Genomic DNA, 16,860 nt, shown 5'->3' on the forward strand with positions numbered 1-16,860 from the left:
TCTTATTAATAGTGAAAGCCATATATGGTTTCAAATATTACTTCTCCTTTGTCCTTGCCTTGCACTCGTAGGAAAAGAGGTTACTTGAGAATTAGACGCAGTCAAGAGCATGGTCTGACAGGGCTGTGTTTAGTCCATCTTTCAACCAGGAAGAGTCGCTGTGAATGGGTTCCTCTGCTGTCTACCATGTGCCTGCTGCATAACCACACCACTGCCTCCATTGTGAGGACTTAGTGTAGCAACTCCTTTTCTAATTTGATGATGGATTGAAATCAAAGTTTCCTGGAACTACAGGAAAAACACACAGAAAAGATAAAGATTTCATAGTGCCTTGATCATACATTTTCCCACCTGGTGCCATGTATTTTTTATATTGCTTATATCAATACCCCAAATCACATCAATATCCAGAAAAGGATTAATCCCAAGTTCAACAAGCCAATATAAAACTAGAAGATTCAGTATAACTAGATGTCATTTTATTTCTGTCCTGTGGCAGAAGGGACTCAGTATTTAAAATGTGTATAACTGGAGAAAATGTCAGTGTATGCAGTGTGGTTAAAACAGGCTCTGACTCAGTGTAAGTTTGGATGATGAACTGTTTAGATTTGAGCATGCAAACACAGAAGCTGCCAGGGTAGAAGGCTGATGACTGAGCATAAGCAGGAGGAAAACCCTCCTCTTGGACAGTTCTTATTTTCCTCATACTTGGTTTCTTTTTCATTTTATCTTTCTTTTCCTTTTCAATATGTCAGCTGCAGCTTAATGGGATACTCGGGTAAACAAAGGATGCAGGTCTTACAGTTCATTGGACTTAATAGTTTTCAGTTAAAAAAGAAAGTAGATCACTATTGCTCATACACTGTGATTTGCTATTGCAACTCTTTTTATGTTTGTAGGTGTTGTCATATTTTTTCAAGCACTTGTATAATAGTATATTAGAGAGGTATGAGGGGTAGATGTAGGCAAACACTGATATATTAATTTGGATCACTACGTGAAGTGTAAAATTTATATTATAGTTGATGTACAAAATACATTTTATGTATACTGATTTTTTTTTTTTCTGATACAGAAACTACCTAAATTTAGCATTTTTAAAAATAAAGAACCCATGTAGGTCATGAGATGTTAGATCTCCTTCCTTCCCTTTTATTTTTGGGCAACATGGCAGTAACAAGAGATCATGAGAATCTTTATAAAACGTGTGCTTTAGCAAACAAAAAAAGATTATGAATTTTGTGATCAATGCTCTTAGGAACTGATTTTTTTGCACTGATACTGTATTACAAATGATAGACTACATCATAACTTAACAAAGGCATGTCTCCTCACTTCCAGCTGATGATATCAAAAATAACTTCAAGTGGCAGCATTTTGAATTGTTAATTGTACTGTTGTTCTATGCTGAAATCCTTGACCTAAATATTTGTGAGGAATTTGGTTCTACAGTACATTACATTAGTGCCCTGCAGTAGGACCATGTAAACAAGAGTAGCTGTGATTATTCACATGCTCCCAGAGACAGTGGCAGTGTGGAGGAGTGGGAAGTCTGAGCCCCTGGATCCTGGAGGTTTTTCTCTTGCTCATTTTCTGTGTCTCATTCTCTCTCTGCAGATCAAACATTCCCTGAAGTGTGGTAGAAGGCAGGAAGAATGACACTTGCTAATTTGAATTTCAGAAAGCACCTAAACCTCATTCTGATCTCCAGGTAAGTGTCTGTGAGCCACTTGGCTTTGACACTTGTTAAAACTTAATCACATATCTTTTTGGTGCCAAGCTACCTTATGCAGACCAAAGAGAGGAGCATGAGTGCACAGGGTTTGTGTTTGTGGGGGATGGAATGGTTCATTTGTTTGTGCAGACGATGTGAAGTGAAAACAACAGTACTCTGGAAAACATGAGATAAGCTTATGAAAAAGGAGGAGAGATTTAGTGACAAAATGAAAACCTTAAACTACAGGTGATCTGATGCAGTTGCTCTATGTGAGATCTCAAGAAGGAAACACCTGGGAACATGTAAATTACTAATTTAGATCAGGTTTTATTTTCTTGTATTCATTCTCTTCCTCTTCCCCCAAAGTCCTTTTTAAAAATACCCTCAGGCATGTCATGGGCTATATCAAAGTCCTTTCTTAAGCCGCAGCTGTCAAAAGTAAAGGAGAAGGAAAACAATTAACATATTCTAAATGTCAGTGGTAACTAGGATATCTCTAGCTATCTCTTTGGATAGCTACAAAGAAGTTTCCTGCATGTTATCTATACTGTGAAGCTCAATATTAACTACTGAAAGGGTGTACATAATGACCAGTGATTCAGAATGAAGATTTCTGCTTTAGATGCTTATCCTCATTTTCAGACTGAAGACTGCAAAATATTTTCCATGCTTTCACTTACATTTGGGAAAAAAATTTAATCAGGACTGGGCTGCTTCTTTTGGAAGTATTTGAGCTATTAAGTTTTACCAGCCTGAATGCTTGTGGGAGGTCTGTTGCATGATTTTACTCAAATATTGCATACACCAAAAGTGCTATGCTGAGATAACCACCTCTGTTGGTGCTGATGCAAGATTGACTCACTGTCTGCTTTAGATATCAGACTGAGATACAGTTTGGTGCACTAAAATTTAGGAGCCTGTGTTCCTCCTAGGGTCAGTGGAAAGGGGTGGGCACCTCTGAAGGATGACTTGTGCAACCTACCAAGGGGGATGGTATCACTTTAGTGGTATGTTTAGTAACAGCAGAGTCAGCTAGCATACTTTATGCTCATGTAAATACGGCTTAATGAATTTCCAGGCTCTCTGGCAGGGGTGCTGCATGGGATGCGGGGCATGTGACTGATGAAGCAGGAAAATAGACCTGGAAAATGCTGTGCCATCAAGGTACTGGAGATCCTGTATGACAGCGCAGAACAGAGCAGAGGTGTGTAATACCTTAAACATGTTTTCCATCAAATGATTACATGCAGCAGCCTTGCTGTATCCCGTGTACTTTCTGGAACAGGATGATATATGAACACCTAACAGTTTTGAACTATGTAAAATATTGTTAGCAGGCATAGTGACCTTGTCTAGGATGTTCAAAAGCAAACCAAGAAGGGTGCAAATGAGGATAGTTTGTTTTCCATATTTTTGCTGGACAGGAGAGCAAAATGTTCTTAAACTGTAGCAGAGAAGACTCCAGTGAGACACAAGAAAAGTCTTTCTTAGCAGCACTGAAAGAGGCTGCGAACATGCTGTGAAGTTGTCCCGGGGAATCTCTAACTCAGGAAAATACATCTGGTGTGTCTACCATGGGGGCTGAGCCACTGTTAAGCCTGTGGTGAGGGCTGGCAATGAGATGGTGGTATCAACAGCTGAGGTGTGAGCTGCACTAAACACCTGGGCCACGTCCGGGTGATGATTTGCTATAAAGGACAGTTTTGCCAGGCAAAAAAAGGGCATTTTCTAAGGCTGACACCAGTACTCCTCAGTTTCCGTATGTGGCCTCAGCCTTCCCTGACATGCGGCCTTGCTTTAGTAGCAGGGAGGAGTGAGGGAGTTTTTGTAAGCAGAATGATCCAGGAGTTGTGCTCCCCGCCAGTTATTCAGACAGCCATCCAGGAAGGGCTTGTTTACTAGAAGAGTTTTTTCAGCGATTTCCCACCTTGGAATGGAGCGTGATACTTTTCACATGTGTTGTGAGCACTATTTATAGCTGAGCAGTGAGAAATGTGCTTGCAGCAGAACTGACAGTCATTTGATGCAATGTGTGATTTCTCCCCAACCCCAGATGTAATAAAACACAACCTGCAATATACATTTTATCTATAAGCGCAATTAATCTCAATGATTCTCATGATCTCTTAGCCTGTTAATAAGGTGAGGAAATATTGCTTGATAAGTAATAGGTTGAGGAAGGATGTTTCTGAATCACTGCTTTACTTACTGTGGACACATCACTTTGCGTCTTTGTGCTTGGTCCCTAGGGATTACTCCATCTTCCTGAAAAAGCTGAATAAGGACAGATTCAGGTCAGCATGTTCTGGAGATAACAATGTGATCTGTACTGCGCAATATCAGTGTCTTTTCATAATGGTTCCTAATGTGCATTTTTAATATTTTTGAAAAGACAATTTGTTATTTTTCAATCTATCAATGCATGCATAGCATTTTCTGTCATTCCCCAAAAACACAAGTTTGTTCTTAGTGCAAAAATTGGACCTTAAAGGACTTACGGTGTAAATGTTTCTTTATCACTGGAGAAAGTCTGTGTTTGTGAAATGCAAGTTGGCAATGGATGGTTTGAAGCTACTTGGATGAAGCTTGGTAAAGATGTAATACCCCCCCTTTCATCTTCTGGATATGTGTTCAGTGTCCAAATAAAGGAGAATGCAGGCTCATTCCTTATCTCCATGGATCACCAGTCACATCACTTTGTGATGCATGGATCAAAATTGAGGCCAAGAAGGTGGGAAGACAGGTTAGACCTTCTCCTTCCTGCACCTTGCTTATCTGAATTTCTTTCTCCCCTGTGGTACATGCTACCTGTACTCCCATGGGGCAGCAATGACTCTTTTGAGAGGGCACTGTGCAGGGACAGCAGGAGAAAGAGGCCCGGCATCCTTGAAACATACCATCCTTGCAGCGTACTGTCCTTGCAGCATACCATGCAAGCACTGGCTGCAGCTTTGCAGTTATTCTTGTTGACAAGCCTTTATTTGTACAGGATATTGTAATAGTGGTTTACAAACATTGTGATTGAGATAGTTGGTGTGATAGCTGGACCTCAAAGCCCAGTACCCTGTGGCACTGTTGAAGGTGTCATCAAGGCTAACTGAGGGGCACTGAGAACCTGCTGTGAGGGGAGGCTACATCCATGACTGTGTCTCTGAGCTGTGCCCTGTAGGTAGAAGGGCGGCTTCACTGCTGTTCTGGGGACTCTTGTACACAGGGCTGCACCAACCCTCTGGCTTGCAGACCCTCGGTGGTGGAGCTGGTGGTGGTGCCATCTCCACAGCTTGCCTAGTAAGGGGCCCTTGCACCAATGAGCATCTCTGTGCCACCTTATCCTTACTCCATGCACAGGCACAGCCTCTATTTGCAAGTTCAGACAAAGTCAACACTTGGGAAATAGTGGGGAGGCCTGACACTGTGAGGCCTGCATCTGGCTGTGACCATGGTTTCTGTCCCTGCTTCCCAGACCCTGTGTCTTATGTAGGGTTTCACAGTAGGCTCATACAATCGACATAGTGTGCAAAATAGGAGGATGAGTGATGGATGACTTATTGCACACCACAAAACCAGTGCCCCAGGATTTTCTCTGTGGATACGCGTAGGAGGTACAGTGATATACACTGGGAATGACTCAAACATATTTGGTGTGCAGGCATGCTGGATATTCTGGATGCTCTCAGAAGCTTTCTGTCTGAGTGGTGTAGACACAAGTACCACCTAAAAAGTGAGAGTTCTGTTTTCATCTCAGTGGCAGAATATGAAATTCAAACCAAATGCAACTCTGTCCTTAAGTTGCTTCCAAACAGCACACGAAGATTTCCTGACTTGAACAGAGCACATGAAATATGCGATCAAGTCTGAGTTTTTCAGATTGAACCAGGACCTAGTCAGGAAAAAAAAGGACATTGTATTTGTAATAGGAAAGGGGTACTTGGCTAAGAGGGTGTGGAATGTGTTTGTGAAGCCTTCAGACTGTGTGCAGGATATGTCTCAGGTATGCATTTTCAATGCCAGCAGGCATGTACTTCTTAAATCCATCTGCCCACCTGAGCAAAACCTGTACTCGAAGCCTGAAGGTCTGCTATATACACCTTGTGTGTTCAGGATGTATACAGGGTTTGAGTGGAAAGTTGCCCATGAATGGATAAAAACCAGACAAATTATGGGAAAAAATGTTGAAAGGAAAGAAATGGAATTCTGGAGGATGAGGAAGACAAACAACACAGGGGCAGTCTAGCAATGTGACAGGCAGCTCTAAAGCTTCAACACAATTATTCCTGGACCTTGTCATCTTAGCTGCTTTGGTATGTGGTCCAGTAAATGGGAAAAGGAAATAATGATCAGAGCAGCAATAAGTTGTGGTTTTGTACAGCTCACCACAAGCTTTCTCTTTCCTATCAGAAAGTATGTATACTTGTTTTTAAAAATAACTTTAAAACCTCTCTTAAATATTATTTTTGATACCATTGATTTTTGAGAATCCTGCTGATGAAGTAGAGTAACTTTCTGAAATAGCCTTTTTTATAGTGCTACATTTTATGAGGAGTCCCTAGTAGCTCACTTTCATTAGAAAATATTATTTATTATTTTTCTAACTGCAAGTATCCATGCTCACAACTGTGATCTTGTGAACACTTTTTATAGTCTATATTTCCCATTGTGAGTAAAGTTGCGTGAATGACTTTTGAGTTTTATGAGTGCTCAGCAACAGGGACGGGTGAAACATTAGCTGCTTTTAGCATCAGCTATTCTTTGTTTTACCCATTATTTTAAGAATAGAAAGTGTGTTTTATGAAAGAGAAGGACTTTCAGACATAGTTCTAAGTAGTGAGGGTAAGCTGAGCATATTACCTTCTCACTGTTCTTGAACTTGGTCCTTCCTACCTTGGTGTGCAGAATTTCTCTTGGTCTTGGCATAACTTTTCCACCCAGATGGAGAGGTCTGTTTAAGAGTGCACATTTGCTATTAAGACACTATAAAGACCTGGAAATTAAAGACATCACAGGTTTAATTAAACACTCCTATGTTATTCCTCTCAGAAATATTAAGGTAAGAAGCTACAAAGAATTGGAGGCTACAGCAAAGTAGACACTATTTAAATATAGTTATGTCAGAGAGGATGGGGACCACCTTCCCTCTTAATGGCACAAGATATAATTTTCATTATTTCAGCTCTCTGAGTAACTTAGAGGAGTGTCATCCAGACTGCTTAAAGGATTTGCCTTCATGTGGTATGCTGACACATATATCCAACCTATAGGTTAGTTGATAATCATGCTTTTATGATATAAATATCATCAACAGTATTACGTAACTAATGATCTACTGAAGGCTTCAAAGTGGTAAAGAAAGTGATAAAAATTGATATTTCTGAAATAACAACCATGTCAGGGCTACAGGGTGCAGAAATTGATTTTATTTTATTTACATTTTAATATGAAAAAAACAGAAAATTTTTGAGCATGAGGTAACTTTAGAAACCAATGCAAATGGACTGCTCACAAAGGCATTCACCTTTTGTATGTGTAATTAATAATTAAACTCTAATATCTTTGGATCAGTGAAATATTTGGACAGAAAGTAGTGGTCGACTGAAAAATCTGTGAAAAGCCTGGGTATTTTTCCCTTTCCATTCCTCTGCGGTAGTCACTAGAATGATGCCTAGTTAAAAGAATTTTGAATCCTTGTTTATGGCATTCAATTTGCTTTCATTTTTCATATTCATCTTACATTACAACACTCTTAATAGAGATATATATTTATCACCAGAGTCCATGCAATAGAGTAAGTGTAGAAAGTTGTATACTGTTTGATTATTATACTTTTTGTGCAATATTTATGAGATATACTAAATCAAAAGTGTGCTTCAAAACAGGATCGATACAGAAAACCAGTCCTCACTGTTTGGCTTACTCCTCCTTAAAGTTTCTAACAATCAGGAAAAATCTCTGTAGGTCTATTACTCATTGCTTAGTTGGCCTTTCACACTGAATTATTTCTGCCGCCTCTAACCCTTATTAAGTTCTTCCTTATTGCAATGTTTTCTATTTTTCAGAGATTGTGGAAAACAATTCATTATCTGCTGTCACGAAGAATCCTGAAAATCTGAGAACTGTTATCAAATCTTCTCCTAGTCTTCCCCCTCCTGGATTAAGCAAGCTCAGTTCTTGCAAAGTCTTATGCAGGATAACTTTTTTTTCCCCCTTAAGTTCACTCTTATTTCTGTTTTTCGGACTTTCTCCAGTTGGTCAATGTATTGTATCATCCTGACATGTGATAACCTGCAGTGATCACAGGGATCCAGGTAAAGAATTACTAACTCTGAGTAGAATGGAAGGAATATTTTGTGTGCTTAACATAAAATGTACTAATTTCCCCTAAGCCAGCATGATTGCTTCTTATGCAACTGTATGATTTTGTTGCTTGTTTGTGATCTATTCTAATTGCCAGATTCTTTTCTACACTGTTTGTCTGGTTAGTCATTCTCCATTTTATATTTATTCGGGTAATTTTACTTGTGAAGGTATCTGTGAATTAATTTAATTGCTTAGCTGGATTCAGATTTCTGCTGTTCACCAAGATCATTTAAAGTGTACATTCTACACTCCAAAGGATTTGAAGTCTTTTTAGTTTAGCGTATTTTAAAATGCGAAGACCATCTTAATCATCTACCAGTTCATTAATGAATATGTCATACAGCTTCTTGCAGAACCTGACCTGATATGTCTTGCTCATTTGAAAATGAATCGTTGATAACTATTGATGACTAATTCTGTGAATGGGATTTCCCAAATAACTATCTTAAATCTGCTTGTCTATGTGAATGTCCTGTGAGATGTCAAAAGCCAGAATCCAGATGCATGACAGTATTTATTCTCCTCTGTCCTTAAAGCATCTTATCTACTGTAGAGAGAAATAAATTTGCTCTGACATGATTTATTTATTAAAATTCATCTTGTCTCTTACATACTGGTTATATTCAAGATTCTTAAAAATAGACCTTTTCATTATTTGCTCTGATATTTTTCTGGTAATTGAAGTGAGGCTTTCTTCTTCTTTTTGACATTTTAAAAATAAGTAAATGTTTGCTCTTTCTAGTCTTCTGGAATCTGTACTCCTGAAGTTGCTAAAATAATTGCTAGTAGCTATATATTGTTTTCTGTTTTCTCAGCACTGAATTACACTCAACCTAGCCAACTTGAAAACTGCAATATTACCTATGTAGATTCTACGTGATTCTTTAACTTTTTTATCCTGATTTTCACTCTTCTATTTATGCTTTTAATGAGGTTGACTATGACATTAAAACTGATCTTTTAAGCAAAGGCTAAAGCAAAAAGATCACGGAACACTTTCCAGATAGAGTGATAATGCTGATAGCCTAAGAGTATAAGCAAGAAAATGCTGTGGGAAAAAGACACTCTCTTTTATTAATCCAATTGATATAACCGGAAAATAGACAAGCATCTGTCTCTGGAGCGGGGTTTGTGTTCCTGAAGACTTTCTTTTTACTACTTAATTAGTCAGTCTAATAAAAGATATAAGTTCACTCCCCAAATCCTGTCTTAGAGTCAATGCTTTAACCCACTTGCTAGTAATTAACTGTATTTTGTTATTACCTTAATTTTTTCTCTTGTTAATAAAACACTTAAAAGTCTTTTCTCGTGATGTATTATTTCCCTTTCAAATTCTGTCACAGGCATGCTCCTGAGCCCATAGAAATATTTCTCCTATGGGTTTGTGCCATCCTTTTATACTGTCCTTCAGTAATTTGTACTACTTCTATAATTAATTGGATTATACATCTTTTTATGTGTCTTTCCTGGGTATTGGAACATTGTGGAATGCACGATCAGACCAGTGTCCTAGAACACTTCATACATTGCCTTCAGACAAAGGTAGCTGGTGTTGTACAGATGCTGCTATATCTAGTGCAGGATGCTTTCCTCAACTAAAGCAAAGGGTAAGAACTCAAGAAGTGCTTGCAATTCAAAAAAGTAAAATAACACATGAGGGCTGATAATCTGGGATGAGAAATAAAAAGGGTGCTGATGGTTCCTCTTTTAATGTACTTACTTTTGGTTCACTGTAAAGTAATACTAAAACAATAGAGGAAAATATTACTAACTACCTGAAGTCCACTATAGGTGACTTATTGATTCCATAGATTGTTTTTGGTTTTCTTTCCCTTCTAATTTAATCATGAAGAGGGACTAAAAAAACCGACACGTTAATGACACTAATATGTTAATGACATTAAATACTTATGTGGACTTTGAGACATACGTCCAGAGGAAAATGAATTTTTTTTTTGTCTATAGAATTATGAATTTAGCGATCATGGCAAAAAATGTGTGTTATAGCAATGGATCCTTTGATATCTATGTGTCATACAATTCTCCCAAACTAAAATACTTATAGCTAAAAGTTCCATAAGGGCACAGTTACTGAGGGCATCCTAACCAAGTGAAGAGAAAAGCACGTACAGACACAGGATGGTTCTGAGCAGCTGTCATGCTTCATTACTGAAGTGGCAATTTTTCAGCTGTATGTAGGAGATAGAGAACTGTATTTCAAAGATGACATCTTATTACATGCTTGCTTTCCCGAGGGCAACTGGACACTTAGGTGTATTGGGCTCGTTTCAAACACTCCTTTCACTTTTATCAGGGCTAATTGTGATGGTATTCTAAATACTTATATATAGTTCTGGAGCCTGCTGAAGCATCAAAACTCCACAAAGTAGTTTGTAGAAAGGATTATACGTATCTGTACATATGAATTTAGATGAGGGGATTGAGTCCACCATTAGCAAATTTGTGGATGACACCAAGTTGGGGGGGAGTGTCAATCAGCTGGAAGGCAGGAGGGCTCTGCAGAGGGACCTGGACAGGCTGGAGAGTTGGGCTGATTCCAGTGGGATGAGGTTCAACAAGGCCCAGTGCTGAGTTGTGCACTTTGACCACAACAACTTCCTGCAGTGCTACAGGTTGAGCACAGAGTGGCTGGAAAGCAGCCAGGCAGAGAGGGACCTGGGAGTTTGGATTGACAGGAAGCTGAACATGAGCCAGCAATGTGCCCAGGTGGCCAAGAAGGCCAATGACATCCTGGCCTGGATCAGGAACAGTGTGGCCAACAGGTCCAGGGAAGTGATTCTTCCCCTGCACTCAGTGCTGATGAGGCCACACCTTGAGTAGTGTCCAGTTCTGGGCCCCCCAGCTCAGGAAGGACATTGAGGTGCTGGAGCAGGTCCAGGGAAGAGCAACAAGGCTGGTGAAGGGACTTGAGCACAAGTCCTGTGAGGAGAGGCTGAGGGAGCTGGGGCTGTTTAGCCTGGAGAAGAGGAGGCTCAGGGGAGACCTCATCACTCTCTACAACTACCTGAAAGGATGTTGTAGCCAGGTGGAGGTTGGTCTCTTTTCCCAGGCAGCATCAGTAAGCCAAGAGGGCACGGTCTTAAGCTCTGCCAGGGGAGGTTTAGGTTAGATATTAGGAAGAAATTCTTTACAGAGAGAGTAATCAGACATTGGAATGGGCTGCCCAGGGAAGTGGTGGATTCTCCGTCCCTGGAGGTTTTTAAGATGAGACTGGATGTGGCACTTAGTACCTGGTCTAGCAACCACAGCAGTGTTGGATCAAGTGTTGGACTTGATGATCTCAGAGATCCCTTCCAACCTGGCTGATTCTATGATTCTATAAATATGGAATTTTAAACGTGTATGTAAACATGGAATCTATAGAAATTCTCTTAAAGCTAGCAAAATATTCCACAAATAGGAATCAAAGCACAAAGTCGGGTTCAACAGTTATATTTATGAATCCTTGGAGACATGTTACCAGTGATCTCTGTTCATTATGTTGGTTCTCTCCTGCTACCTCTCCAAACTTGGTCATCTCTCCTTACTTTTGTAGGTGAATGGAGAAAGAGGATTGTATTTTCATTGATTTGTATATTTGGTTCTGCTCTTCTTTTTCTCTTTCTCTTTCCAAATTTAACCTCAAATTCTTTTCTTGTGCTCAGTGATGATTTCTTGGTGAAGCACTGGGCATCAAGATCGCACATTGTGCATATAAGAGGTTATATAAAGTTTAATGCATTTAAATGTTTATTATAACACACTAAACTAACTGAGGCTACAGATAGAATGATGTGTAACAGCTTGGAAAATGTTAACATGCTCATTGGGCTTTATAAAGTAATTCTTGATAAGATTTACTTTCTTGATAAAGAAGCATCATACTTTGCCCAAACTTAAACTTGTTCATCCTTGACTTCACACTTGATAAACAAGGAATAAAATATATATTAGGAACAAGAGCACGTTTCACTCCACTGCAAACATAGATCACTAGAGAGAATAAATCATAAGTCAGCCAACTATGTTTTACTCCTCCTGCATCCTCTCCAAGCTCAATTAAGACTCAACATGTTTTTTCTTCTCCCGAGTTCCTTTCATCTGTTCTCCTTCTTGTGTTTCCACGTCTTTCCCCCCCATACTCTTCTTTATCTGATGAGGCTAGTGCTGTAGGATAATGAGGTAATTCCTGTTAGTGTTGGAAGTCCCAGACACCTGGATGACATTTTTTTTTTAATCCCAGACTGGGTCAGATAAGACCTTGGGTATTTCAGTGTTATATGTTCAGGTTAAAGTCAGTCCTTACGGGATGAAATAAAGTTTCTGTGCATTGCAAAATATGAAAATGTCGGTCTTTAGATACAGTGGTTTTGGTCTGGAAAACTAGATCTACATGAATGGCTAGAAAATCACCTAGATGTGTAAAGAACCGAAGTGTTTTATGTTTGTCTTCATCCTGTCCAACACTTTACAGATGTCTAACCCCTGGCTGTCTTTCCTGGCATGGATGCAGTTCTTGTTTGGCACTGACTCACTCTCCATATGCAGTGAATACTCCCAATCTAGTGAATTTTTAAATGTAACTGCTTTGCATACACTGTGTAAATGAAATATTAACCTCTGTGCTCTCGCAAAAAAATTCTGCAAAAAATACTGTTCCCAAGACAAATTTTTTTCAACAGAGCCTAATCTAAATTAGGTCTCAAACAAAGTAGTTTCCATATTTTTTATTTTATGTAGCCATTAGAATTACATGATTATTTCTTAAAAAAATTTGATTTATTTGGATTCAGTAAAGCAATTATAATGAGCAAAGGGATTAACAATTAAGAGACCTCCAAAAAGGCTAATTACAGGGCCAATAATTTAGCTGACTCTGATGATTCAACTCTGATTTCGATTTCTTAAGCTTTTGTGGACTCATTCTTCTCCCTGGTGCTTTAATAGCGAGCTTGCATGCAAATACTTGCTTCTCTGTGACTGAGGCCTATGCTGCTTTGGGCCAAAATTGATTGCTGAAGTTACATGACTGAAACGCCTCAGGTAAAAAAAAGCAAACAACCACCCCAAAAAAGTCACTAGAAGTAAAGCATCCAGTAGACAGCTATGTAAAGTGTGCAACCTGACAGTCACTAATGCTCTCAAGATGGAGGAAATGCTGCAAATAAGGTGAGTAGAATTAACACTCACCCCTTAAATATCAAAAAGGCTGCCAGGCACACCTCTGACAACATTTGGGGGTGATCATGATTGCAAATCACCTGCTGCATAAGCATATGTGGTCAGATGCTTTCTCTTCCTTAGAGTGACTGCTCTTCAGCTCATATTACGAACCTACTCAGTCATACTTCATACCATTTCAGAACATGATGACCATGTACTGTATAAAGTCCATTCTCCTTTAAAGTTCAGATCTCTCTGCTGACATAAATTGTCACTGCTCTACTGGAGTTGGTGGAGTCCTAAGGTTTTACACCAGCTGAGGTCACACATGTTTATGAAGTCAATCAATAAAGATGGTGACAATGTAAATCCAAGTGTATGCTGATTAAATAGTCGTTTAAATTTGTTTAATACATGCCAAGATAGATACTGCCACTCTCACTTCTGTAAAACACTGAGGTTTAGGTTCTGACATAGAGCATGTTGAAATCAAGGGGGTTTTCACTTAACCTCTGGGGGCTTTGGCTCAGAACCACAGTCCAACCATTGTGAAATACACAGTTTATTTCTAGCCCTTTGTTAAATGTATTCCAGACGTATTTGCCCTTATTTAGCTCCTAATTCTGTTTGCTTTCCCATATTTTCTCTTTGAAGAAAAAAAAATTCAGACGAGAAAGCAGGATTGCAAGTGTCTCTGAAGGGGATGTCATACAGTCAGTCAGTCACCCATTTACTAGCTCAGCAGTACAAAAACTGACTTATGTCTCCCTTTTTCAGTTTACATTGTCCTTTTCCCACCCTCAAACCTTGCTATCAGCCCCAGCAACTAACTAGTATTAAAGACCTCCTCTTGCTTTTCAAAAGCAGAAAAAAAAAAAAAAAAGCTTTTTTTTTCTCAATTGTCCCAGTTTAGTCCCTGAGTCTCAATGGGGTTGTGCAATCTGAAATCTGACCTCTTCAAATTGGGTTTGAAGAATGAAATCACAGCAGAAAACTCTTTCTTCACATTTTTGTTCATATGCTTTGTGGCTTGCAATCCTACAGTATTCGAGGGTTCAATTAGGCAGTGTGTGATTGGCAGGTTCCTGAGTTAAATAGCTGGGATGGGATCATATACTTAAAATAGCTTTAAGAGAAACCTGTAGACAGACAATCAGTCAGACAATCTTTTCAGGCGCTTGGAAAGCCCCTACTTTCCTAAGCATTTGCCCTGTAAATGATTTGGAAGTCTTGCACGTAAAGTAGTTTAATATGAAAGATGGCTTGGAGGCAGTTAACATGCAAACATACCCCTTGATGTAATATCTAGGAGGCATTTTTTGAAGTTGTTTTTTTCAGAAGCGTTGTTGTTGCTCATTACGAGTGTGACATCACTTCCCCTGCCCTAGTGATATGTGTACTCTCTGCCCTCTGATTTTTAACTTCTTTAAGATCAAAGTTTCATTTCTTCTGAATTCAAGCCTACCTTTCCTTTTGCTCTGTTCATTTCCAATATCTAGAGGAAAAACTTACCAACAAAGCAAAGGAAAAAAAAAAAGGCAAAAAATTTCCTGTCTTTCCCTGTTACTAGATTCTGCAATTTGTTGGATAAAACTCCCCTATTTTTGTGCTCCTATACTGTGTTAGAAATCTCAGTTCTGAAGCCTAGGTATACCAGGAAAAATAGGAAAGAATGTCTTGCTTTTCTGTTCTTGAAAGAGTGTCACTGCTGGATGTACAATTGTCCATTTTTATTCATACAAATTTACAAAATGTAATCTTTTACGTTGAGAATTTTGGGAGTAAATAATAACTTCTGAGTACTACAACACTGGAGCTTAAGGTATCTTATAGAGTCCCTGTTATTGCAAAAAGCCTGAGAGATCAGGGGCTTTAAAAGTGGAGCAACTGTTTTTACTTTGGCGTTTCCACATCTGCCCCCCCCCCCCAGCCTTTTAAAAAAGCTGGAAAATCCGAACACTGTTTTCCCTTTGTATAGCAGCTCACAAGTTGGAGCTTTTGACCAGCATATTGAAACCCTCAGTTTAGCTGCTAAATTCAGTGGATTTAAATCCAAGTTTCTTACCTTTGAAGAGTGCCCTGTTACTGCTCTTGTCTGAAGAGAAGACACTCTCCATCCCTTGTTTTAAAGCTGTTCTACTTACAGAAAGCCCTCCAGGACCCATTGAACTAGGGGAAGGTCAGATGCTTCCCCCACCACACAAGATATCACTCGGGAGGAGATATCTTGTGACCTTTATGTCAGCTCCTAAGGAACTGAGAATGGCTTGGAATCATCACCAGTAGAAAGGGGTAAATTGGACCAGAGTTCTTCCAGATCCAGCGAGTGGTCTTTATATAATGTGGTATTTTGTATATGATGCCATGGAGTGCTCCTCATGAGAAGTTTTTGTGTTTTTTAATCCTGATCTGGAGCTCGTAAAACACCAGAGAAGGGAAGGATTTAGTGGTGGCATCTCCTTGCTCTGAGCATTTCCTACCAGCTAGCTCTGAACAGATCCTTCAGCATGCTGTTTTTGTGATGATTTTGTGCTGTAAGGAAGGAGGTAGAGACCAGAAGATCAGAACACAGACCTATGAGTTTTTTTGTAAATCAGTGGTGAATCCACATATTAAACACTGCCAACAGTTTTGACATCCCCCCTGAAAAAAACATATACAACAGCAAGAAAGAACAACAGAAGAAAAAGAAGTATGGCAGTAAATATGAAACAGTTCTCTATGATCTCTTTATCTAACAGATAACAGTTTATGATCTGTTATTGTATCTCTAAGATACACTAAATAGATTAAGAGGTTTTATTTCAGAGAAGAGAGGCAGTAGGGATATGAGAGAGGGCTAGAAAATCAGTAACAGAGAAGGGGATGGGAAATGATCTACCATTTTTTACAATAAAGAGCAAGTAAAAGTACTGAAATTATCATGTGGAAAGAAGCAGGAAAAACAATACATGGAACTTTTTGACACAAACTGCTACATAGATCAAAAATATGAGTAGATTCTCTGTTTGCATGCATATGTATGTGTGCATAAACACACACACACACACATATATCTGTCTGTCTATCTATCTATCTATCTATCTAGTATCTATGGATAGCTACTAGAAACAATTCAATGAACTTACTCTTAAGATAGATAGTACTCATGTCCAAGAGAGTTACTGGAAAATATGCATGTGGCTTCTTCTGTAACCTGAGGACTGGAATAGTCTTAGTGAGAAATTATTCCATTTTCTGTAGAGGATTACTTCCATGAGGTTACAGAGCCTTAGTGAGTGGGAAGTTCCCAACTGTCCAACACAATAACTTGCAGTTTTAGGAAGATTAAAGAAAAAGAGATGGATGGGGAATTTTTGGTTGGTTTTAGTTGGATTTTTTGCTTGTTCTGATTAGAAGCGGAGATGATAATATTGAAGAAAAACATGAAGCATATAAGGATTATGAGTATTTTGTTTTCCATAACTGGCAGGGTTTAAAATATGTCCTAAAATATTTCTCTCATTCTCTTAATGCGCTCCCTAGTGAATTCTTCACTTACTGATGGTATTTTTCATCATTCCTTCCAGAGGACTGTGCCCTAAACTGTTTAGGCAATTAATATAACCCTTCCATAATCAAGAGGA

At 39.0% G+C, this 16,860-nt stretch overlaps 1 long non-coding RNA gene across 1 annotated transcript in view; it reads left to right on the forward strand.

Annotated features, from left to right (window-relative positions):
- LOC113949648 overlaps positions 1–9,294 on the forward strand; it is a 42,840-nt gene extending 33,546 nt beyond the window's left edge. Inside the window, exons 4-5 of the long non-coding RNA XR_003528492.1 lie at positions 1,618–1,711; positions 7,771–9,294. This is a non-coding gene — a long non-coding RNA (uncharacterized LOC113949648). The remainder of the gene's footprint in view (positions 1–1,617; positions 1,712–7,770) is intronic.
- The last annotated feature ends 7,566 nt before the right edge of the window (positions 9,295–16,860 follow it).

Source organism: Corapipo altera, unplaced genomic scaffold (genome assembly GCF_003945725.1).
Source record: "Corapipo altera isolate COAL_440 unplaced genomic scaffold, ASM394572v1 47, whole genome shotgun sequence".
NCBI classification, from domain to species: domain Eukaryota; kingdom Metazoa; phylum Chordata; class Aves; order Passeriformes; family Pipridae; genus Corapipo; species Corapipo altera.